This window comes from Sorex fumeus, unplaced genomic scaffold (genome assembly GCF_029834395.1).
Source record: "Sorex fumeus unplaced genomic scaffold, SorFum_2.1 ptg000044l, whole genome shotgun sequence".
Lineage (NCBI taxonomy): Eukaryota > Metazoa > Chordata > Mammalia > Eulipotyphla > Soricidae > Sorex > Sorex fumeus.
The window spans coordinates 47496263-47521311 of NW_026606101.1; the positions used below are offsets into that span (position 1 = coordinate 47496263).

The window sequence follows — 25049 nt, forward strand, 5'->3', positions numbered from 1 at the left end:
CAAGTCCATCAGCAGTGATCCCTGAGTGCAGAACCTGGAGTAGGTCCTGAGCATCCCTGGGTGTGGCCATAAAACAAAGAAGGAAGGGAGGAAGGGAGGGAAGGAGGGTGGGAGGGAGGCAGGAAGGCAGGAAGGCAGGAAGGGTGGGAGGGAAGAGGTAAAGAATGAAGGAGGGAGGGATGGAGGGAGGGAGGAAGGAGGGAAGAATGGAGAGAGGGAGGAAGGGAGGATGGAAAGAATGGAGGAAGGAGGGAAGGAAGGAAGGAAGGAAGGAAGGAAGGAAGGAAGGAAGGAAGGAAGGCGGGCGGGAGGGAGGGAGGGAGGAGGAAAGGAATGAAGGAGGAAGGGAGGAGGGAAAGAATGAAGGAGGGAGGTGGGAGGGAGGGAGGGAGGGAGGAAGGAAGGAAGGAAGGAAGGAAGGAAGGAAGGAAGGAAGGAAGGAAGGAAGGACGTTAAAAAGGGCCTCCAGAATCAGAGTGATCATTTAGAATGTAAGACATTTGCCTTGACAGAGGCCAACTCAAGTTGGATCCCAGGCATCCCACAAGGTCCCCCGGAGCACTAGGCAGGGAGAGATCCCTGAGCACACAGCCAGGAGTAAGCCCTGAGCTCCACCTGGTGCGGCCCCCAAATAAACAAACAAACAAACAAACAAAGGCCTCCCATTCCTATCCTGCCCCCTCTACACTCTTATAGCCCTCACCCAAGTATTTATTTTTTCTTTCTTTGTTCTTGCATCACACGCAGCATTTGCTCCCTGCAATGCTCTGAAGATGAAACCCAGCTGAGCACAGTCAGAAGCATGTAGTGCTTCAGCCCTAAACTCAGACCATGACTCATGACTCATTTCATTTGTACAACCTGGCAATGAGGTCTTGAAGTGACACCTTTTCTGTTTGTTTGGGGGGGCCACACCCAGCAGTGCTCAGGCATCACTCCTAGCAGACTTGGAGGACCATATGGGATGCCAGGATGCTGCAGATTGAACCCAGGTCAGCCTCAGCTTTGCGAAAGACAAATTGCCTTACTCACTGTAGTATCCCTTAGGGCCCAGGTTTGCCTATTCTTTCTTGTATGCAGATGTCAAAGGCCAGGGCCAGAGCCTTTTGCTTCTGCTTTTTCCTTTTTTTTTTTTCTTTTTAAGTCAGACCGACAAGCTACCCATGATGTATTTGATATGCCAAACACAGTAACATGTCTCTCAATGATACTGGGCCTGCTCGAGAAAATCGATGAACAACAGGACAGTGACAGTGACAGTGACCCAGCAAAGCTCAGGGTTTACTCCTGACTCTGCACTCAGGAATTATTCCTGCTGGGGCTTTGGGGATCATATGGGATACCTGGGTTCGAACCCTGGTTGGCCGCACTCTACCTGCTGTACTATCGCTCCAGCCCCTGCTTTTTCCTTCTTGTTGGAGAGACATATCTGTCCCAGAAAAGGGCAACTGTGAGCCTCAGTCCTTCTTTCTGGACACCATTAAAATTCTTTTTTTCCCCTTCTTCCTTCCTTCCTTCCTTCCTTCCTTCCTTCCTTCCTTCCTTCCTTCCTTCCTTTCTTTCTTTCTTTCTTTCTTTCTTTCTTTCTTTCTTTCTTTCTTTCTTTCTTTCTTCTGTACCCTGAGTACTACTCAGGTCTTCTGGCTCTGTGCTCAGGGGTCACTTTTTTTTTTTGACTTTTGGGGTCACTCTTCGAGATGCTCAAGAGGTTTTACTTCTGGCTCTGCACTCAGGAGTTACTCCTGGCAGTGCTCGGGGGACCATCTGGGATACTGGTTGAACCCAGGTTCTGCCACATGCAAGGAAAACGCCCTCCCACTGTACGATCACTTCGGCCCCTAAAATTCTTTTTCAGAAATGTCTGTCTTTAACAATTTCCTACAGAAGCCTCTGAACCCCAATGAGCAGGTCTTATCCTTCTAGAAATAGCCCAGTGGAGAACATCTAGAATGGACTTCTGAGACTACCTAGCAGAGGAGACAGATCAAGAAAAGTAAGGCCTTGGGCTAGAGCAGTAGCACAGCGGGTAGGGCTTTTGCCTTGCATGTGGCTGGCCCGAGTTTGATTCCCAGCATCCCACATGGTCCCCCAAGTACTGCCAGGAGTAATTCCTGAGTGCAAAACTAGGAGTAACCTCTGAGCATCACTGGATGTGACCCAAAAAGCAAAAAAAAAAAAAAAAAGTAAGGCCAAGCCAGTAGGGGAAGCAAGCAGCTTTTCCTTCATTCACACAGCTCTGGGAGGGGGGTCTACGTGGTGTTCGGGTGGAGTTGCTTCTCCCTGCTCACTGTGCTAAGCTCTTTCCCTTGATTCTGTTTATCGTGGGCCACACCCAGTAGTGCTCAGGGGTGACTCCCTGATGCTGTGAGCAATGCCAGGGGCAACATTCAAAGACAAGGATCAAACTGGGCCTCCAACATTCAAAGCCTGTGCTCTGCTCCTTGGACTAGCTCTTTGATCTCTCTGGTCCCTCATCTTTGATTTTTTTTTGTTTTGCTTTTGGTTTTATTTTGGGGCCAAGCCTGGTGTTGCTCAGGTCTTACTCCTGCCTGTGTAGTCAGGAATTACTTCTGGTGGTGCTTGGGGAACCATCTGGGAAGCCAAGGATTGAACCTGGGTCAGCCACATGCAAAGCAAGTGCCATCCCTGCTATACGATCTCTCCAGCCCCTCATTTTTGATTCTAAAAAAGAAAAATGGTTGGGTCAAGAGATAGTTCAATGGACTGAGCAGATGCTTCACGTGCAGGTTGCCTGGCCTCTATCAGGAACCATGTCACCACCAGGAGTGACCCTCCAGGCAGAGATGTGTAAACTGCCTCAGGGCATGGGGAGGGGTGGTCACAAAGTAAAAACAAACATTTGTAAGTGGGAAGTAGACTTCAGGATCAAGGGGACAGGACTAAAGAGTTCTTGAGAAACGGAGTAATAGATGCCCCCGTATACCCTGTGCTAGAAAGCTGAGCCACAAGGACCAGAGATGTAGTACAGCATATGACAAAGCCAGGTCAAACCCCAGCACACCAGGTGGTCCTGGTGAGCCCTTTGGGAATGATCTCTGAGCACAGATGGATGTGTATAGCCCGCCCCCCTCTTCAAATAGGGGACGAAATTCAATAAACGAAAGAAAGCTGAGCTTCATCGGGAGCCTTGACAAGCAAACCTCAGAGTCGCTTTTCCCTCCCTGCTGCCAGATTTTAACATGTGGTTAGCACCGGAGTGCGCCCCTTCACTAACACCTGTTGGAATCTATGGAAAGGATATAGCGTTTCTCTGAAATTCTAGATAGGAGTTAAGGACTACCTGACTCCTGTGGCCTTCACCTTTTAATCACATCTAAGATCTTCAATACTGCTCCTTCTTTCCTGTGAAACCATTGGTCTTTGGGAAAACTAATACTTTTTTCTTTCTTTCCCTTAAATTATTTTTGGGGAATCAGGGAGTTACATGCAGCAGTGCTCAGGGCGTATCCCTGGCTCTGTGTTCAGGGATCATTTTTGGTGGACTCAGGGTACCATATGTGGTGCTGGGGATCGAACCCCAGTACGCTACATGCAAGGCAAACACCCTACTTGTTGCATTATCGCTCCAGCCCCCACTTCCCTTAATTTCTTATCCCTTATTCTTTGTTTCCCTCTGGGACCGTGAACCAAATTCTCAGCATTAAAGCATGGTCTTCTAGCAAAAGCCCAAAGAAGTTAGAAGAGGGATTTGGGGACTGGGCTAAATATCCAGGAGAAGAGAGAGAGAGAGAGAGAGAGAGAGAGAGAGAGAGAGAGAGAGAGAGAGAGATTTGGGGATTGGAAGATAGTGTGTATCTAAGGTTTATTCCCTGACACCACATATTGTCCTCCTACCCCCAAGCCCTGGGAGGAGTGACCCCTGAGTACAGAACCAGGAGTCAGTCCTGGGCATAGCTGGGTGTGTCCTTATCCCCTCAAAAGACAAGACTATTGGTATCTGAGCAATAAATGGCACATTCTCTGGAGGCTTCTCTTTAATTTTCAGCATCCACTGATCCTAATAGACAGCTGTTAGGCATGAAGTGGATTTGAGAACTATTAAAGAGAAACCATGTGAAAGTCCTTTGGAACTGGCCCCTGTCATGTTGAACATGGTGCAGGGTATTGGGATAGATGCTTAACATCACTGGAAACCCAGATAGGCACGTCCTGAGAGCTCTGCTGGCCCATATTTAATTACAAACCTGGCAGAGTAGATTCTGCACCGATGAAAATGAAATCAATAAGTGTTTATCAAGCATAACAAATCTATAAAAACAATTCACTGGAGAAATCCTATTAACAGCATGTCCTGGGAACCCCAGACATCAGTTTCAGAGAATAGTGAGAGTTTATTATTGCACACATTATTTTACAACCTGATTGTGCTGCCTTTTTGCTTGTGGAGTACCTAAAGTTGTTTCTGGAAGTGTAACTGGAGTGAGTTTTATGCGAATTTTATACCAGAGTCACTGTCTGTCGGGCTCAGACGTAGAACTTGGACTGTAGGTATGAGACCCTGGATTTGATTTTGAGTGTGGTCAAAAGTGAATAGATGAATACATAAAATCTTCCAAATGACTGTTGAAGACTTTGAGTATGTCTGTGTGGGGCTTTTAATATTCTTTATCCCAGCTGAGCAGCTGTGCCTTGGCATGAGAAGATGCAAATCTAGAAATGCCAAGCAGAGGCTGTTGAAATAGTACAGTGGGTAGGGTGTTTGCCTTGTATGCGGCTGACCCAGGTTCTATTCCTGGCATCCCATATGGTCCCCCGATCACCACAAGGAATAATTCCTGATTGCAGAGCCAGGAGTAGCCCCTGAGCATTGCCAGGTGTGACCATAAAAGCCTATATATATATATATATATATATATATATATATATATACATACATACATATATCAGGCAGGGTATAGGTTCTAGTTAGACTTGTAACAGTATTTATTAGAAATTCATTTTCAGGGTTTCAGATTTCAACCACATAAAAGAGACAGGACTACATATCTTCCTAGGTTCCTTTCAGTCTCCATTCTGTAGAACCACCACAACATTTGCAATTTCTGTTTGTTTCTGAGCCATACCTGATGATGCTCAGAGCATACTCCTGTCTCTGTGCTCAAGAATCACTCCTGGCTGAGCTCCAGGGATCATATGTATTTAAGTCTGGCTAGCTGCTTGCAAGGCAAATGCCCTTCTTGCTGTACTCTCTCTCTCGTCCAACATTTGCAATTTTTCAGCATAAGAGAAGAGCCAGGCATTTCAGCTCCTGAATACGATATCTATTCCATAGTGCTCTCCTCCGTAGCACATACACAAAAATTTATCAATTCTATAGTTCTTTTAGTAAAAGTTGTTTGCAGAAGATTGACCAAATTTTTCTCTCTTCCTGGAAAAGATCCGAAATTTGACTAAAGGGAACCTAGCTAAGAGACTTGGCATTGTTTTCTTGTGTACAATGAGCCATTGTTTGATACTTTAACTTTCCCTTTTCAGATCCAACTTAGAAATAACATTTCACTCAAGATAAGACTTGTGGTTTAGGAGGTTCTGGTCTGGCTAGTCTCGTTTTGAGACTTCTATCATCTCTTTTCAAAATTTGAGGAGGACCTCATTTCCTGTTTGATAGGTCCTCCTGCTTGCCAGACACGGGGTCTTTAAGGGAGCTTGCCAAGAGTTCACGGGCTGGGAGTCTCATGGTCTGAATTTGTCATACAGAATGATCTGGCCCCACAGCTGTAATCACTCAACACCTGGATGCCCACTTGCGATGGCAAGAACCACACTCATTGAGAGAGCTGCGCATTTATTTGGACCTTATGAGACAGTCATCTAGAACTGTACTTCTGATTTTTCCGTTCATGGATTGTTTTGAACACAAGATGAGAAAGAATACTATAGCCTAAATTATATTTTTCTGTTTAAAAACTAAGATGAATTAACAGACACTTAAAAAAAAACTTTTTTTTAGTAGGAACTTAATGATGCTCATAAAATAGTGAAAATAGGTCACCACAAAATAAACATTCAAGATTGGGTTTAATAGATTTTTAAACTTTCAGTATCCCTTTCACATGTCGTTTACTGTTATGTTTTTATTGCTTGGAGTCAACATGTAAAATGGTATTTTGATCAACAGACGTTGTTTTGCTATAAAAGCCACTAATTTTTTACTATTTTTTAAAATATAAATCCACTTGGCATACTCTTACATGCACATGTACACACACAGCACACAGAGAGAGAGTGAAAGAGGGAGAGAGAGAGAGAGAGAGAGAGAGAGAGAGAGAATAGTATACTATGGGTCCACAGTGATAATACAGAGGACAAGACACTTGCCTTGCACCCCAGCTTGATCCCACACTATATAAAGTCCTTCAAACAGTGCCAGGAAATAATCCTTGATTATAGATACAGGAGTAAGGGGTACTGCCAAGGATGTCCCAAACTCCCCATCTCTGCAAATAATAATAATAATAATAATAATACTATTCTTTGGGGTACGGGATGTGTGGCTTAGTTGTTGAGCATTTGCCTTGCATATGTTTGGCTCTGGGTTCAATTCTCAGGACTGTCAAAATGAACAAAAGAATATTACACTTTAAAATAATTGTGAGGGGGCTAGAACGATAGCACAGCGGGTAGGGTGTTTGCCTTGTACGCGGCCGACCCGGGTTCGATTCCCAGCATCCCATATGGTCCCCTGAGCACCGCCAGGAGTAACTCTGAGTGCAGAGACAGGAGTAACCCCTGTGCATCGCCAGGTGTGACCCAAAAAGCAAAAACAAACAAACAAAATAAAATAATTGTGAGGAGCTGGAGTGATAGCACAGCAGCACAATGAGTAGGGCGTTTACCTTGCACACGGCCAACCCAGGTTCGATTCCCAGCATCCCACATGGTCCCTTGAGCACCATCAGGAGTAATTCCTGCATGCATGAGCTAGGAGGAACCCCTGTGCATTGCCGGGTGTGACCCAAAAAGCAAAATATAAAAAAATAATAAAATGATTGTGATTCTATCGAATTTCTTTCTGTGTGTGTTTTGTTTTGTTTAGGCGGGGATCATATCCAAAGGTACTAGGTGCTACTCCCAGCAGTATCTCATGGACCATGCAGTGCCAAGTGCCAGGGTCAGACCCCTGCAAAGCACACGCTCATTTCTTTCATATCTTGCTCATTTAATATCAAGTCACATTTTGGAGCCTTCTAAAGTGTTTTATAATAAGTCTCTGACCAGAACCCAACCATTACGATTGGGTTTTTTTTTTATTGTTGTTGTTTTGTTTTGAGGGCCACACCTAGCAGTGTTCAGGGCTTACTCCAGAATATGTGCTCAGGGATCACTCCTGATGGGCTGAGGGAACCATTTAGGTGCTGGAGATCAAGCCCAGGTCAGCCGCATGTCAGGCAAGCACCTTACCCATTACACTATCACTCTGCAGTCTGTGCACCCCTACTTTTGCATGGTGGGGGGTAATACCCAATGTTGCTCAGGAGTTATTCCAGGGACTGCCCTCAGTAATTACTCCTGGTGGTCAGTGCTCAGAGGACCAGATAGGATGCCAAGGATCAAACCTAGGCTGGCCATGTGCAAGACTAATGCCCTATCCACTCAACAATTAGAGTTTTATTATATACATACGTATATATACGTATATACTTATATTACATATATACTTATATCAGGAGTTTTTATAATATAAGTATATATATAATGTTTTTGTTTGTTTGGGGGCCACATCCTGTAATATTCAGGGCCTTCAGGGGTCACTCCTGGAAGGACTTGGAGGGAAGGTGCCAGAGATTGAACCCAGCTGCAAGGGATGTGTTCTACCTGCTGTACCCAAGAATTAAATCTTAATTCATAAGTCTTTATATTGTTGTAGAACTTTTGGACAAGATTGCATTTGAATATTTTGTGGCTTTTTTTTTAAGGCTTTAGTGTGTTTTGCTCTAAAAGTCATTTTTTTCTTTCAGTGCTCTATATGGAGAATATTTTTATTTTTAATTCCTTTGGTGCTGGGGATCCAATTCAGGACCTCACATTGTATGAGGCTTGCACTCTACTACAGCTTCATTCATAGTTCTTACAGTGTGCTTTTTAAAAAATGTATTACTTTTGGGGCTGGAGCAAGAGTACAGCAGGTAGGGCATTTGCCTTGCACGCAGCCGACCCGGGTTCGATTCCCAGCATCCCATACGGTCCCCCGAGCACCGCCAGGAGTGATTTCTGAGTGCAGAGCCAGGAGTAACCCCTGAACATCGCAGGGTGTGACCAAAAAAAAAAGTCTTACTTTTATAGGTCATTTGATTAAAAATATAATACGTCATAATAATTCTCCCATGGGGCTGGAGAGACAGTACAGTGGTAGGGTGCTTGCCTTGCACACCCCTAGCTCAGGTTCAATCCCTGGTCTCCCATATGGTTCTCTGAGCATCATCAGGTTTGGCCACAAAGCAAACAAACAAAATAATAATAATAACCCTTGGGCTTTTGTTTTCTTTTGTTTTGATTTGGAACCAAGCCTCGTGGTGGTCAGGGCTTATCCCTGCTTATGGGTACTGTGTGGTGCTGGGAATAGATCCTGGGATCTCACACCTAAGACAGCAGGTGCTTCATCAATGTTCCAGTTACTGCCTCTCCCTTGATATTTTTCTAAATTTTATTACTTCAAGTCAAGCAAAAATGGACATTTTTTTTCTCTTAGGAAAAACATTTGAGTATGTTTTTGATGCAGAAAGGATTATTTAGTTACATTATTTCCCCCCAATAGATTAGCATTTATGATGGATCTTATTTCAAAGCTGATTGTTCTCAAAGAAAAGCAGGGCGATATTAGAATTTCCAAGTAAATTACATTGTTTAAAAAAGTATTTTAATACATTATTCAAATTCTTGTCAGTTATTGGTTAAAAAATTTTTTAAAAAAAGCAGTAGCTGTTCCAAATGTGCAATTTTGCTGCTTAAAAGACCATGCAAAGTTTCATGTTATTTTCAGGGCAGCAATGGAAATTAATATCAAAGACACAGACAATTTAGAGCTCCCTCAATTTTTTTTTCTTGCTTAAACAGTGATAGGCATCTAATTTTTCCTCCTTCCTTTCAGTAAGAAGGATAAGCTTTTAGAGTACCCGTCACCGTGGTAACTGCCCCAAAAATGCTCCTGAAGTTTGAAGAGGTCAGCTCACAGGGTCAACAGCTCTGGCCTCTCTCTGAGGCCGGGCTAGCATGCCCCGGCCTGCGGTTGGAGTGTCAGGGCGGATCTGACCCTGGAAGCTGGGCTCTGCCGGCTCTGATATAAATTTTTTGAGTCAGTTTGTGGCCTGGACTCTCCAGGTGGCCTCCGAAATCGATTTTGACCCGGTGACCCTGTCTTACGGAGACATAGCGTCCACCCTAAGTAAGGATTTAGCCAGGAATGACAGCTTTCCCGGGAGTGTTATTGGGGACAGTATAAACAGTTTGCAAAGCACGCAGGGAGCTGCGAGGGCTGGCCACCATTCAAAAACAATTTAAGAAAACGGTCTTTGTAAGAAAAAAAGTTTGCAAGTGTGTATTGGTTCCAGAACGCTTACACTGATGTGCAGAATGTTTCTGGAGCCAAGAATTTTGAACATTAGTACTCAGGGATGATGCATCTGTATATGCTTATCCTTTTCATCTATTTTGTTATAAATACGCAAATACCAGTAGCAGAAGTACAACGGAATAGGTTTGACAGAGGCATCCCATGCTCAGAAAGGGAAGCTAGTGGTTAGAAGTCATTACTAAAGTGTTTTCCTCTGTTTTAAATACTAAGTTGTGAATCTTGAAATATTTAAAATTGGAAAGTCAGCAACGCACTGGGATGACGATAAACTAGCACTAGTTTGTAAAACAAATGGCTTATTTGGGTACAAATGAGATTTTTAAAAAAGTATTACAAATGCAAGAAGTTTAGATTTTGGAGAGAGAGGGAAAGGAGAAGAGAAGAAAATAAACAAATTAATTACATCTCTGAATAATTGTATGTACCCTTACCAGTTTTATAAATCAAAAGCTCTGGGGAGGAAATATGAGTCATCAAGCGATTTTTTTTCTTTTCTTTTCTTTTTTTTTTTTTCCAGGATGCCAATCCCTCCCAGAGTTTTCTCCAGGAAAGTCAAGAGTTTTCGTCAGTGAACTCAAATGTGGTTCTTCAAGCAAGTGCCAGGAGGGAAGTTTTGAATGTTCTTCTTTCTTAAAGCCCAGCACTGCATTCCTTTTTGTAGTGCTTAAGAGTTTTTTCGCTTTCCCGGAGCTGTTGAAAACGACCCTTCACAACAAGGCAGCAACTAAACCATTCGTACTTGGGGTTGTTGAAACAGTATTTTATCAGCAGTCTTTGTACAAATTAAATTTTAAGTCGTGGTGAGCATCCTTTTTTTGGGGGGGAAGTGAAGGAGGGAGAGAGAGTGGAAAGGGCGGAGGAAACCAAGCAGTTTATATACATTTATATTCTTGTGTTTAAAGGCCTCTGAGAGTCTTGGCTTCTCACTACGTTAAATCCCTATTATAAAACTTATCTTCACAAAGCCTATTATAGTATTCTGAGAACAAATTGGACCATGAATAACTTAGTTGGAAGTGTAGATTATTTTCTACTCAGGGAAAGTTAGAGATGACAACAGCTTAACTAAAAGAATAGTGATTAATCTTAAATAGATGGATTTCAAAGTTTCACTCTTGATAAAGAGTACCTTTGATATTTCCTCCCCTCTTGAGACTCGTGTTTCCACTTTCTTTGTATTAAGAATTGTCCTAGGGATTACACGTCCCACCTAATACAGCATGGCTCTAACGAGAGATCATTTTCTTACAGATTGTTAATGTGTCAGTGAGGTGAACAGAAGACCCTCTGCTTCCCATTGGTTAAATACTCAGTTGCAAAGTGGTACCTGAACGCAGACATCAAATTCACTGTTAGGAATGATATTTGCATAAGTCTTATTTTTTCCCACTGGATAAGGTTATTGTTTAAAAGCATCTAAAATGTGTTGGATGTTTTGTTGTGTACAAAACACTTCTCAATTTCATAGACAGACTTTGTTATGTCTTCCACATGATGTTATGAAATAAACAAATATTAGCAATGCCATCTTACAAAGGAGGAAGCTGAATGCTTTTCACACTGGGATCCAGCTGATAAACCGAAGACCTGAGATTGTATAGGTTATATAGTGATTCTTTTTTCACTCTGGAGAAGCCTATGTTCTCTCTTAACATTGCAATAGGCTTTTAAAAAATTTTGTGTTCTACTTACCTGAAAATCAAAATTTTGCATTGAAGGACAAAATATATTTCATGGTTCAAAAAGAAGAAAGACATGATTGAAAATATTCTATTCAAAAAGTGACTTTTGTTAACTATTTTATTCTTGGTGTGTACTTCTTTTAAATTTTTTATATTTTGATTTGTATTTAAGGATCTTTAAGAGTTGAAGATCTTGATTTTGAAAAGTCAAATATAGACAGCCCTATATTCCTGGACTTTTAAAGTTATGTAAAAATTATAGATTATATGTTCAAAATAAAACATAATAAATAAGTCTTCTTTTTCCACTCTGGAGAAGCCTGTGTTGTCTCTTAACATGTATTTCTTCTCTCTTTTTTTCAGTCCCCTTATATTACTCTAAATTTTATTTTAGAAAATAAAACTATTTTGCAAAATAACCCCTAATTTGCTTCACTAAAAGTATTTATCTATGTGTATGTATAAAATAAACTGTTAGAAGCAACTTCTACACACTGAGTCATTATTGGAGAGCATGTCACTAAGGCAGCGTGCTACGGGTAAATTTAGTTTTTCTTTTCAGCTTTTATTGAACTATAATTGTGAGTTGCAACGTATTTATTTATTTATTTATTTGTTTTTGCTTTTTGGGTCACACCCGGTGATGCACAGGGGTTACTCCTGGCTCATGCACTTAGGAATTATTCCTGGCAGTGCTCAGGGTACCATATGGGATGGTGGGAATCGAACCCGAGTCAGCCATGTGCAAGACAAACGCCCTACCTGCTGTACTATCACACCAGTCCCTGCAACATATTTAAAATGTATTGCAAGATGATTTAATATTCTCATATATTATAAGTGTATTCCTCCCATTTAGCTAACATGCCCATCACTGCACATACTTATCCATGAGTGAGGATATTTAAGTTCTCCTCTTTAAAAATTTTAATAATTCAATAGTGTTATCAATTATAGTCACTATGTTATACATTAGATACTCAGATCTTATTACTTTTTTAATCTCTTATTTATTTATTTCTTTATTTATTTTTGCTTTTGGGGGGCTAAGGGGGAGGTGTTATAACCAGTTGTGCTCAGGGATTACTTTTGGCTCTATGCTCAGATATCACTGTTGGTGAGCTCAGGGGACAATATGTGATGCCAAGGATCTAATCTGGGTTGACTGTGTGTAAGGCAAGTGCCTTCCTGTATTATCTCTCCTACCCTCAGATCTTATTAATCTTACAGCCGAAAGCTGATTTATTATTTTACAAACTTTCTAATTTACTCACTTCCCTATGCCTCACCATTTCAGTTGTTATCGAGTGATATCATTTAACATCTTAGTAGTTCTGGAAAAACAAGGTTGTATAGAACCACTCCTTTCATTTGCTTGAGTTTTTACATTCTATTTTGGAAAGTTTGAAAAATACACTAGAAATAATCTTTTTTTTTCTTAATTTACTTTACTATTTTTTTATTGAGTCACCATGAGATACTACTGGAGCAATAGCACAGCGGGTAGGGCGTTTGCCTTGCATGTGGCTGATCTGGGTTCGATTCCTCCGTCCCTCTTGGAGAGCCCGGCAAGCTACTGAGAGTATCCCGCCCACAGGGCAGAGCCTGGCAAGCTCCCCATGGCATATTCTATATGCCAAAAACAGTAACAAGTTGCACAATGGAGACGTTACTGGTGCCCGCTCAAGCAAATCGATGAACGGGAGGACAGGGCTACAGTGCTACAGTGCACCATGAGATACAGTTATAAAGCTTTCATGTTTAAGTTTCAGTCATACAATGATCAAACACCCATCTCTCCACCAGTGCACATTCTCCACCACCAATGTCCCCAGTATTAACTTAACCCGCCCTTTCCAAACCTCCCCCTCTCTATGGTAGACATACTCTCTACTTTTACTCTAGGATTCCCAGCATCCCATGTGGTCCCCGAGTACCACCAGGACTAATTCCTGAGTGCAGAGCCAGGAGTAAGTAACCCCTGTGCATCGCTGGGTGTGACCCAAAAAGCAAAAGCAAAAAAAAAAATCCCAAGTAAGGTTTTTTTGTTGTTGTTGCCTTTTTGGGTCACACCCAGCCATGCACAAGGGTTACTTACTCCTGCCTCTGCACTCAGGAATTACTCCTGGTGGTGCTCAGGGGACCATATGGGATGCTGGGACTCGAACCCGGGTTGGCCGTGTGCAAGGCAAATGGCTTACCTGTGCTATTGCTCCAGCCCCAAGTTGTTTTTTTTAAAGTAAACCAACTGGCCATAAAAATGTTTTTGGAGATGTTTAGGTCTCCATCTATTTAGGAAATCATAATACATAGTGAAAATTGAATCAATTGTAATTGATTAACTCCTTAAAAATTAAAAATTACTCCTATAATAGCTAAATTTTCTCTTTCTCTCCATCCTGGAGTGATAGCATAGTGGTAGGGCATTTACCTTGCACGTGACCGGCGTGGCTGAGCTGGGTTCGATTCCTCCGCCCCTCTCGGAGAGCCCAGCAAGCTACCAAGAGTATCTTGCCCGCATGGCAAAGCCCAGCAAGCTCCCTGTGGTGTATTCAGGATGCCCAAAACAATAACAACAAATCTCACAATGGAGACATTACTGGACCTGCTCGAACAAATCAATGAACAACAGGAGGACAGTGCTACAGTGCTCCATACTGGGAGTGTAACTAATATACTTGAGTACTGATAGGTAAAATTCATGGTTATGACCATGGTTATGGTTATGGTCATGGTTATGGCACATGATTTACTAGAGGAACCGAGAGTTATCCTGTTTGTGTTAAATATTGTTGGGTATCTGCAATCCATCATAAGACCAACTTGCTATTTTCTATTATAGCTATGAGGCATTCCTCCAAATTGTCACTGGCACTGTCTTCCCATTGTTTATCGATTTGCTCGAGCGGGCACCAGTAACGTCTCACAACTTGTTGTTGTTGACACTGTTTTTGGCATATCTAATATGTCACGGGGAGCTTGCCAGCCTCTGCCATGTGGGCAGGATACTCTCAGTAGCTTGCCGGGCTCTCTGAGAGGGATGGAGGAATTGAATCCGGGGTCGGCTGTGTGCAAGGCAAATGCCCTACCCGCTGTGCTATCGCTCCAGCCCTCCTCCAAATTACTCAAAACAAAAAGATAAATTTATGCCTGATAAAATTTTGCATTAGATCTTAGAGGAAGTAGGTCTTGGGATTAAACATGAGGGCCAGAGAGTTAACCCAACTGGCGGAAGCACTCGCTTTGCATGCAGAGTGCTGGGTTTGATCCCAGCATGACATGGTCACTGGAGCCCTGCATCAGGAATAGCCTCTGAGCACCACTGGGTGTGACTCAAAAGCCAGAACAACAAAAAGGGTCAGGGAAGTAGCTTCGCAGGAAAGCACTTGCCTTGCATGTGTGAGGCCCAGGATGCCAGCCCCAGCACCACAAACAGCCTTTAAGAGTTGGTCCCAGAGATCTGAGAAATAGTCAATACCTGGACAATGTATTTACTGTGCTCGCAGCCTACCCAGGTTTGATCCCCTCTCCCACACCCCCGCCCCACCCCACGTCCAGGATGGATTCCTGAGCACAGAAAGAGGAGTCAGCCCTGAACACAGCTGGGTATGGCCACAAAACAAAGAGAGGACTGAGTGACAGTAAAGCCAGTTGGGCGCTTTCCTTGCATGTCACAGATGTGGCTTTGATCCCTGGTGCCCCACATGGTCCCCCAAGATTTCCAGGACTGATCCGGGAACTCCCCGAGCTCATAGCCAGAAGTGAGCCCTGAACGCTGCTGCGTGTGGCCCACTCAAAAAAAAAAAAAAATTGACGTGCACAGGATCTCCTGAGAATCAGCTGTGGAAAGGTATAGCAAACAACTATGAAAACACTGGAGAATTTGGAGGAGGGACCAGGGCGATAATACAGCTGGGAAGGCTCTTGCCTTGCACCCAGCTGACCTGGGTTTGATCCTTGACATCCCCTATGGTCCCCTGAGCACTGCCAGGAGTGATTCCTAAGAGCAGGGCCAGGAGTAAGTCCTGAGCATTGCAGGTGTGGCCAAAACCCAAAAATAGCAACAACAAAGCTTGGTGGAGTAAACAGACAAGAAGAATGGATAGGACTATGATAGATAAGAAAACATATGTCTGCTCGAGGGAAATGTAGAAAAGATTCGACAAGGGTCCATGCAAATGATTTAATAGGGTCAAAGAGTTCTTGCCTTACTCATGGCTGTTTAGGTGATTGCATATGGTCACCTGAATACCACCAGGGATGATCTCTGAGCACAGAGCCAGGAGCAAACCTTAACTATCTAAAAATCCACATGCCTTTGGAGACAGAGTGATAGTACAGCGGGTAGAGTGTTTGCCATACAACCGACCGGTCCAATTTGGTTCCCTGAACCCATCAGAAGAGCCAGGAGTAAGACCTGAGCACCACTAGGTATGATCCCCCCAAAAAACAAAACAAAAACAATAAAAACCAAAACCACATAGTCTTATTGTTGCTTTGTCTGCACCATCAAGTTTGATAAACACTGTTTATTACCTGGGGCATATATTTAATTTGCTATTAAATAAGCTCAAACTATGATTTTTCCTTTTGGTCCCCTTCAATTAGTAAATAAAACTTTTGAGTGCTCATAGGGGAGAAGGTACTATCTAGGTGTTGCCCAAAGGAGAAGGTATTACTATTAAAATGAAAGGGTATTTGGGGCTGGGGTGATAGTACAGCAGGCAGGACATTTGTCTTGCGTGCAGCTGACTCAGATTTGATCCCCAGCACCTCAGATGGTCCCTGAACCTGCCAGTAATGATCCCTGAGCACAGAGCCAGGAGTAACTCCTGAGCATTTCAGAGTACAACTGTAAAACTGGAGGGATGGGGGAGGGAATCATATTCACTCTGTTCACAAATATACAAACAATATGCACTTTTAAGACTCCAACCAAAGTGATCTATTGACACTTGTTTTAGTACCTAAAACAAACAAGGGACACTTAGATATTTTTTTTTCTTTTGCTTTTGCAGGGCTGGAGTGATAGCACAGCGGTAGGGCGTTTGCCTTGGGCAAAGCCGGCTCGACCTAGCCGGTTTGACCAAGCCGGCTCGAACCAAGCCGGGTTCAATTCCTTTGCCCCTCTCGGAGAGCCCGGCAAGCTACTGAGAGTATCCCGCCTGCAGGGCAAAGCCTGGCAAGCTCCCCGTGACGTATTCGATATGCCAAGCACAGTAACAAGTCTCATGGTGGAGACATTACTGGGCCCGCTCGAGCAAATCGATGAACAACGGGAGGACAGTGCTACGGTGCAGTGCTTTTGCAGGAGAGATAGTGCTGCGGGTGAGACTTGGCATGCATGCAGCTGACAAAAGTTAATCTTAAGAACCCCATAAGTCCCCCAAACCCTGTCTGGAGTAATCACTGAGCTCAGAGTCAGGAAGGAGTAAGTCCTGAGTGCTGCCTGGCGTACTCCCTCCTGTCCCCTCCATCGCCCTGGCCCAAATAAGTTCATAGAATCAGAAGTACCATGTAGAATAAAAATCAAAAAAAGCACAAGTGCCCTTTGTCGCTTTCTGTGATCCTCCAGATCACAAAAAAAGTGGCTAGTTCCAGAGAGATAACAGAGGGGCCTAGGGACTTGCATGCTTGGTACCACGTATGGTTCTCTGGAGACCTCCAGCAGTGAGACCTGAGTGCAGAGTCAGAGCCAGGAATGGGACTTGAACACCACGCACACCACCCTCTGTGGGTGGGGGGGGAGAAGGAGAGAAGGAGAGAGAGAGAGAGAAAGAGAGGAAAGAGAGAGAGAGAGAGAGAGAGAGAGAGAGAGAGAGAGAGAGAGAAAGGAAACATGAGCAGAACTATAAGCAGGTAGATAATAGAAGAGATAGATGAGTGATAGGCAAGTAGATAACAGTTAGGGACATAGATAGTACTGCAGGAGAGATAATTGCCTTGCATGTAGTAGAGCAACACACACACACACACACACACATACACACAAACATACACACACCACATATGGTTGCCTGAGCACCAGCCAGCAGTGATTCCTGAGCCCTGAGCACAGAGCCAGGAGCAAGCCTTGAGCACCAAGTTAAAAAAAAAAAAGGGATCTAAACAATCAGATTTGAACCTGAACCACTTACTGCATACATGTATATGGTCTCAGGGCTGGAGCAATAGCACAGTGGGTAGGACATTTGCCTTGCATGCAGCCAACCCGGGTTCGATTCCCAGCATCCCATATGGTCCCCCGAGCACCACCAGGAGTAACCTGAGTGCAAAGCCAGGAATAATCCCTGTGCATTGCTGGGTGTGACCCAAAAAGCAAAAAAAAAAAAAAAAAAGAAAAAAAATATATATAGTCTCACCTGTAAAAGTAAGGATGACATTTCTATCTCACTGAGTTACCATGAGGAGTAAGTGAACTTTCTATGTTAACTGCTTCAAGGAATGTTTGGCAAACAGTAAGCATACAGACATGTTAGCTACTTGTACTATGTATGTGCACACATACACTGTGTGTTTTTAGCATATGAGATTTACCATATATTTTCTTACTGCATAACATGTCAGGGTGTGGGCCAGAGAGACAGCTTAACAGGACAAATGTAGAGACTGGAATGATAACACAGTGGGTAGGGTGTTTGCCTTGCACAGAACAAGGAGTATTGACCCAGGTTCAATTCCCAGAATCCCATATGGTTCCCCGAGCATCGCCAGGAGTAATTCCTGAGTGCATGAGCCAGGAGTAACCCCTGTGCAATGCCGGGTGTGACCCAGAAAGCACACACACACACACACACACACACACACACACACACACACACACACAAAGAACAGGACGAGTGTATTCATTTTTTGCAGGAGGTCTGGGTTCAATCTCTGGCACTACACGGTCCCCTGAGCCCCACAAGGAGTGACTCCTGAGCACAAAGCAAGGATTTGACCCTAGCACTACTGCTGGGTGTTGTCTTGCAAAAAATATGTCAAGAAAAATACACTTATGACACAGTAACTCTATTTTACTCTTTATTTATTTATTGCTTTGGGGCCATGTCCAGCAATGTTTAGGGGTTACTCCTTGTTCTGTGCTCAGAGATTACTCCTGGTGAACTTGAGAGACTATCTGGGGTATTTAGGATAGAATCTGGCTTGGTCACATGCAAGACAAATTGCTCTACCTCAGTCCTCCAATTTCACTCTTTTTTGGGGGGTTAGAGGTATGCTATTCCTGACGATGTTCAGGGTTTACTCCTGGCTCTGCACTCAGGAATTACTCCTGGCAATGCTCACGGGACAATATGGGGTGCCAGGGATCAAACGTGGGTCGACTGCTTGCAAAGTAAATGCCCTCCCCGATGTATTATCACTCTAGTCCCTATTTCACTCATAACTGTTCCAAATTATCCCAGAATAGGATTGGGTCAGAATTCCTTGCATTAATGGTTTACATCATTCCCAGTAGTTTCTGCTTCCAAGTAACTGCTAGTATTTTCTCCTTGAATATAAAACAAGAAGCATAGGAAGGGCAGGCCTATAATATAACCTTATTTTATAAATAATAAAAATGAGGCTCAGAGAGATTCAGCAAATTCTCAGGTCATAGAGCTCGTAAAGGTAAAGGTAAGGTAAAGGCCCTCCCGTTGATCGTCGATTTGCTCGAGCGGGCCCAGTAACGTCTCCATTGGAGACTTTGTTGTTACTGTGTCTGGCATATCGAATACTCTCGGTAGCTTGCCAGGCTCTCCGAGAGGGGCGGAGGAATCGAACTCCGGTCGGCCATGTTGGCCGTTTGTAAGGCGAACGCCCTACCCGCTGTGCTATCGCTTCAGCCCATAGAGCTCGTAAGGAACAGATTTCAGAGAGCTGGTTCAACATAATTTCCCCATCTTACCTCCTTTTTTCCTGTTTGATGTGGAAGAATTTCACAAATTGAGTGTCCCTAAAGTCATAATAAGGCATTTCTGCTTTCGGAAATAAGCACCCATCTAACTATGTATGAGTGTGCAGCCAAAGAGGTCCTGGATAAAGAAATACAAAGGGATTTATTAAAGGATGAAGTGAAATAGTCATAAATTCAACAAGTCTGAGTTATTAAGTATAATAAAATTATGGCCAGAGAGCACAGAGGTTAAGGGACTAGCCTTGCACATCACTGACCTGGACACAATCCCCGACACTTCATATGGTTCCCCAAGAAGTGACCAGGAGGGGTGATCCCTGAGCACAGAGCCAAGGAGTTAGCCTTGAGCATCATTAGGTATGGCCTCCAAACCAAAATAAAATAATTGGGGCTAGAGTGCTAGTATACTTGGTAGGATGTTTGCCATGCACACGACTGACCTGGATTTAGTCCCTGGCATTCCTATGGTCCCCTGAGTCCTGCCAGGAGCACTGCCATTTGTGGCCCAAGAACTATATATGGATGTGTGTGTGTATGTGTGCGCATGTGTGCGTGTGTGTGTGTGTGTGTGTGTGTGTTTTGGCAAGATATATATTTTTGACGAGACAATACCCAGTAGTGCGGGGATCAACTCCCTGCTTTGTGCTCAGGGGTCACTCCTTGTGTGTATGTATGTGTGTGTGTGTGTGTATTTGTGTATTTCGTTATTAGTTTTTCTATACTCCTAACAATGGTATAGTATGATGAAAAGATAGGAGGTCTATAGGACTGGAGTGATAGTACAGCGGGTAGGGCGTTTGCCTTGCACACAGTCGACCTGGGTTCCATCCCCAGCATCCCATATGAATCACCTGAATACCGCCAGGTGATTCCTGAGTGCAGAACCAGGAATAACCCCTGGGCATCGGCAGCTATGCACGCCCCACTCCCCTCCACACTGCCCCCCACCATGGGCCAAAAAAGAGAAAAACTTACTTAGCTAAATAACTGTAAATAAAGCTTACCTCTTAAAAAAAAAGAAAAGAAAAGAAAAGAAAAAAGCTGGAACTTTAGAATTTTATTTCCAACTAGAACGTTCTATAACTTTAGGATTGTGCCAAATGACTCGTCCAAGTTGAGGAATCCTCTTAAATAAAACAGGGTTGGTGGAATTTTGTTTGTTTTTGTGTCACACCCAAGTGTGCTCAGGCTTACTCCCAGCTCTGAGCTCAGGGGGAATCTCTCCTGGTAGGACTGAGGGGGACAAGGTGAGGGCGGGGGAGTTGGTGGGGTCAGACCATATGCATGCTTGGGTTCGACCTCGGTCAACTGTGTGCAAGGCCAGTGCCCTACCCTCTGGACTACTTCTCTGGTGCCGGTGTATTTGTTTTGTGGAAAAGAAGTCAATTCATTTCATCGATAAACACTGAAAGCTGGTTACAGCCTGGACGATGCCAATTGTATCAACCAAATCACTGCAATGAGAGACAGGCAAAGGTTTAGAAATGTGAAGGACAGGGTGCAACTTGAAAGTAGAGGGGGTGACGGTGGTGCATGAAGCACCATGGCTCTTTTCAGATAGATTTCTTAACTAACACTAAGTCAGTTTATTTATCAGTTATTGTTTACCTTCTGCCTGTATTTCTCAGTTATGATAACATGTAAGGAACTTGCCAAAATACTTATCACAATCAGTTGGACACAAAGCAACAATTTAACTCCGAATGACAGCCCCCTCGAACTCTGAATGACATATAATAAATTCTGTTTGAACTGGATTTTCAGCTGCGGATCCTGAGTCTGCCACCCAGACAGCCCTAGAAAATGGCACTTGTGGCCATAATCCCACTTGGACGTGTGCCCCAGTGCCTCAACTTTCCATCATTCTGGTGCTTTAGTGTTCCTGAATAAGTGAACAATCTTTGTTTCTGTACCTTATTAGGCCAAAGACCATACAGCTAGTGATGGCATCGGCCAGCCCCGCGGGCAGCATTCTCTACAGACCCAGCCAACCTCCAACAAACCCCTTTTTATACTCCTGTTTCTAGGAAGAATTATGATGGCGGTGCCCTGCTGTTGATCAGTCAAATCTGTGGTAGGCCTAGAGATAAGTCCTGTAAGTGTGGTGTACAGTAAAACAGCGGCTCCCATTCATTAGTAGCTTGTGTGCAATAAACCACTGAAAAAAAAGGGGGAGGGGGGAGTGGAGAGGCAGCTGCAGCACCAAGAACAAACAACACATCTCATTCTTGGGAGCCAAAACTTTGTCACTGGCTACCGTGCAGCCTGCACTCGCTGACATTCTTTCTGATAACATAGTAGTGCCCTATCTGTATTTATAGTGTGACTACTGACCGGGAGAGATTTTATTTGGTAACTAATCTGTACTTTGGAACAGATTGCTATTAAGGAAGAGATGAAAAATACTTCCTAAGAACTAACTCTGGCAAACAAAAGGTTGGGCTAAAGGGACATCTTCCTTGACTGATTGATAATCTGAAATAAAAAGTATGGGAGCCATTGTTTGGTAGGTTCTGGTTTCCTGAGACTAATATGTCTCTCTCTCTCTTTCTTTCTCTCTCTCTCTCTAAATATATATATATAATGTAATATATCATGTGGATATATTACATATATATCTTTACATATATATTATATACATATTCTTTAAAAGAAGGATATTTTATATAAGGGATGCTCGTCTTTTTTTAAACAAGAAAAGTCTAAAAAAAAGTCAACAAAATGTTATTTTGCCTATCAAGTATTTAGAAAAAAAAACCTTGCTGATAATGGTAGCACAAATTACTCTTCTGCTGAAGCTGAGTGGTGAGAAGTAATTTAATTGTAAGAAGAAGACAATATACCTGTTTGGGTGGGGAGAGAAGAAAAAAAATCCCTCTCAGTAGGGCCTTTTTAATTAAGGATGGCTTAATTGAATAAAAGGGAAACACACTTGAATTTTGCTCAGGAAGCCTTAATGAGAAGAGGAAAAAATGCTGCTTTTTTTTTTTTCCTGCACGAAACTCGTTTCTTTGACATCCCAAGCAGGTGCATGGTATTGTGACATCAGCACTGTCCTTGTCCTCGTCAGCCCCCCACTGCTCTCCCAAAGCGAATAGAACACTGGACATTCTCGGCATTTTTGCTTCCCCCAGCCAAACTCGGACAGAAGAGTGACTATGGCAGAGGGGAAGACGGACCAGTTGTTTTGGAATTCTTGCAGGTGTTGAAAAAGCAAAGAATTCTTTTCAGAAGCACATCTGCATTTGTCATATGCCATTTGCACTAAAGCCTGTGGTGTTTTTGTTTGTTGCTTTGACAGATTGACAAGTAATGGCTGGACCATTGGGCGGTTATGTCTCACACCCCACTTCCCCCAACCACACACACACACACACACACGCACACACACATACACTCAACAAAGTCATCCTGAGAGCTGAAGTTGCCAGAAATCAACTCGCCTGAATTGCCCATGATTTTCCTTTGTCTTTCAAAGGAAAATGCCCTGTACTAATGATTTTTGGGTTTTGGTTTGTTTTCATGAATTGAAGTGGGTTGGGAGTGGAGTGGAAGGTCATTGTTTTAAGCTCTTATAAGAGGAAATAGGGTCTTGGATGGAATGATAAACTGATAACCTCTACACTGAGTTTTCACGACCAATTGATCCAAAACATTTACTTAGAAATGGCTAGGAACTGGTGGCATTTCAAAAAATACTGGGACATAACATTTTTTTGGTTTAATTAAGAGGAGCGATAGTACAGGAGGTAAGGTCCTCGCCTTGCTTGTGGTAGATCCCAGTTTGATACCAGACACTGCTGGGGGATCTCTTTTGAGCACAGGGCTAAGAATAGTCTCTCATTACTGCTGGATGTGACCCAAAGAACAAAAACAAAACAAACAAAATATCAGGGTTGAAGAAGTGGCTGAAAGGGCTGGAACCCAAGCTTTGCATGCGAGATCCCAGGATGTGACCCCTAATGCTGCATGACCCCCCACCAAGTACTGCCAAGTGGGGGGTCATGCAGTGCTAGGGGTCACACTAAAACACATCACATGGGCATGGCCCAAAAAGAAAACACAGACACATCACAGATGATTAATTATGCACCTTAGGGTAGAGGTGTTTTTTTTTTTTTTTTAAAGGACGATATTGAACATTCAAAAACAAAAAATTCTCCTTATTTTGGACTGGAAGAGTTGGAGAATACCATTATGGCAGGTAGGGAGGGTGCTTGCCATGTACGTTGCTGACTCAGTTTAGATCCTGGGCACCCCTTGTCTCCACCCCATCCTGCCAGGAGTGATTCCTTAATGTGGAGCCAGGCAAAGACCTCAGGGTTACCAGTTGTGGTTCCCAAATCAATACATATTCTTTTTAGAAATCCCCCTTATTCCTATTAGTGAACAACAGACCACAATTGATATATCAGCATGTGTCTTAACAACCATATTGCTACGAAGCCAAGTCAACCCATGTGAAAGCAAACTTTAGTGGTGTCTTTTGTTGACAAAGACAAAACAGAAATTCTTATTACCATTTTCCATCCATAGGCACTGTCCCATAATTTCAAGAGCTCAAAGCTCATACTTCAGTAACAACTTTATAACTGATGTAAGTCTGGTGGTTATTTGCTGTGATAGGCCTTCACTCCTGTCACCCTATTTGGAGGACATAGCATATCATAGGAATTTCAAGTATCAATTAAGCAAACTCAAAATGTCATAGACGTTTTCACCATGCCACTTCACCTGTATTTTATTGATCTAAATGCCCTCTCTTTTCTCCGTAATAGTACCTCTTTGGAAAGGCTTCGTAATTTGGAGTTTATATGTCAATGTATTCTCAGTTCCACAGGTCTGTCTACAGAATCAAGCTTCTGTGCAGCCATGCCCTGCAAAAAAAGTATAGACAAAACGAACAAAACTCATTTCAGCCCTGGTGATAGCACAGAACTGGCCGGAGGAATCTCCAAACAACACATTTGTCCTGGTTTAAGTGAGAGATTGTTAAAAACCAAAAGCTTCCTTGGCAAAACAAAAAAATGATACTTGTCTATTCCTGTAACTGCAGCAAGTTATAGTCTGGATAACTGAAGTTTTAAGTTTTACTTAAAAAAAGTTCTTTTATACTTTCTAAAATAGATATTTCTCTTAGCAGGGTTTTGTCCAAAGGTAGTAGAATGAAATAAAATCATTTTTTAGGGGCTCAGCAATAAAGCGCATGCCTTATGTGTTTGAAACCTGGATTGGAACTCTGTTAACACACACACACACACACACACACACACACACGCATGCATGTCTTCATTGTTTATAGCAGCTTATCCAGATTTAGCAAATAAATAATAGCACAACCAGTTACATTTGAATTTCAGATAAAGAATAAATATTTTCTTTGTGTAATATTATTAGGTACAGACTTATATTCAGAAATTATTGTTTATCTGATATTCAAATTTGATTTGGCATGCCAGAGAGGTAAGGGCAGGGCGCTTAGCTTTCATGTGGCTGAACTGGGTTTGAACCCCAGCACTCCATATGGTCCTCTGAGCCTGCCAGGAGCAATCCCTGAGCCAGGAGTAAGCAACTGGAGGAGGCAAGTGATGTTATCCCCATTTTACAGAAGAGAAAACCGAGGCCTGGGAGATGAAACAAATTTTCTTGTGTCCAAAAAGTAAAGGAAGAACTAGGAAAAAGGACCAGGTCTGTCAGATTTCAGAGATGGAACTCTTCCTTTTAATCGTAGTAGCTTATGAAATGTGAAAATCCCTTAAGATCACCAATGATGTAACCAGCTAATTATAATTCAGATTAAACTGTCAGTATGCTAGTCATCTTTTTTGGGTGTACCTGTCTGTTCTTTCTTGCAGGTTTCTAGGGTGGTGTCAGCGTC

The 25049-nt window shown here is 43.0% G+C and overlaps 1 long non-coding RNA gene across 5 annotated transcripts in view; it reads left to right on the forward strand.

Moving 5' to 3' along the window:
- The window catches only part of LOC130030063 (uncharacterized), a 231055-nt gene extending 220042 nt beyond the window's left edge, over positions 1-11013 (forward strand). For 2 of the 5 annotated variants that reach the window (XR_008793456.1, XR_008793457.1), the window contains exons 4-5: positions 10130-10392; positions 10844-11005. This is a non-coding gene — a long non-coding RNA (uncharacterized LOC130030063). Of the gene's footprint in view, positions 1-10129; positions 10393-10843 lie in introns of all 5 variants that reach the window. The other 3 variants (XR_008793454.1, XR_008793455.1, XR_008793453.1) reach the window with 2 other exon arrangements.
- The last annotated feature ends 14036 nt before the right edge of the window (positions 11014-25049 follow it).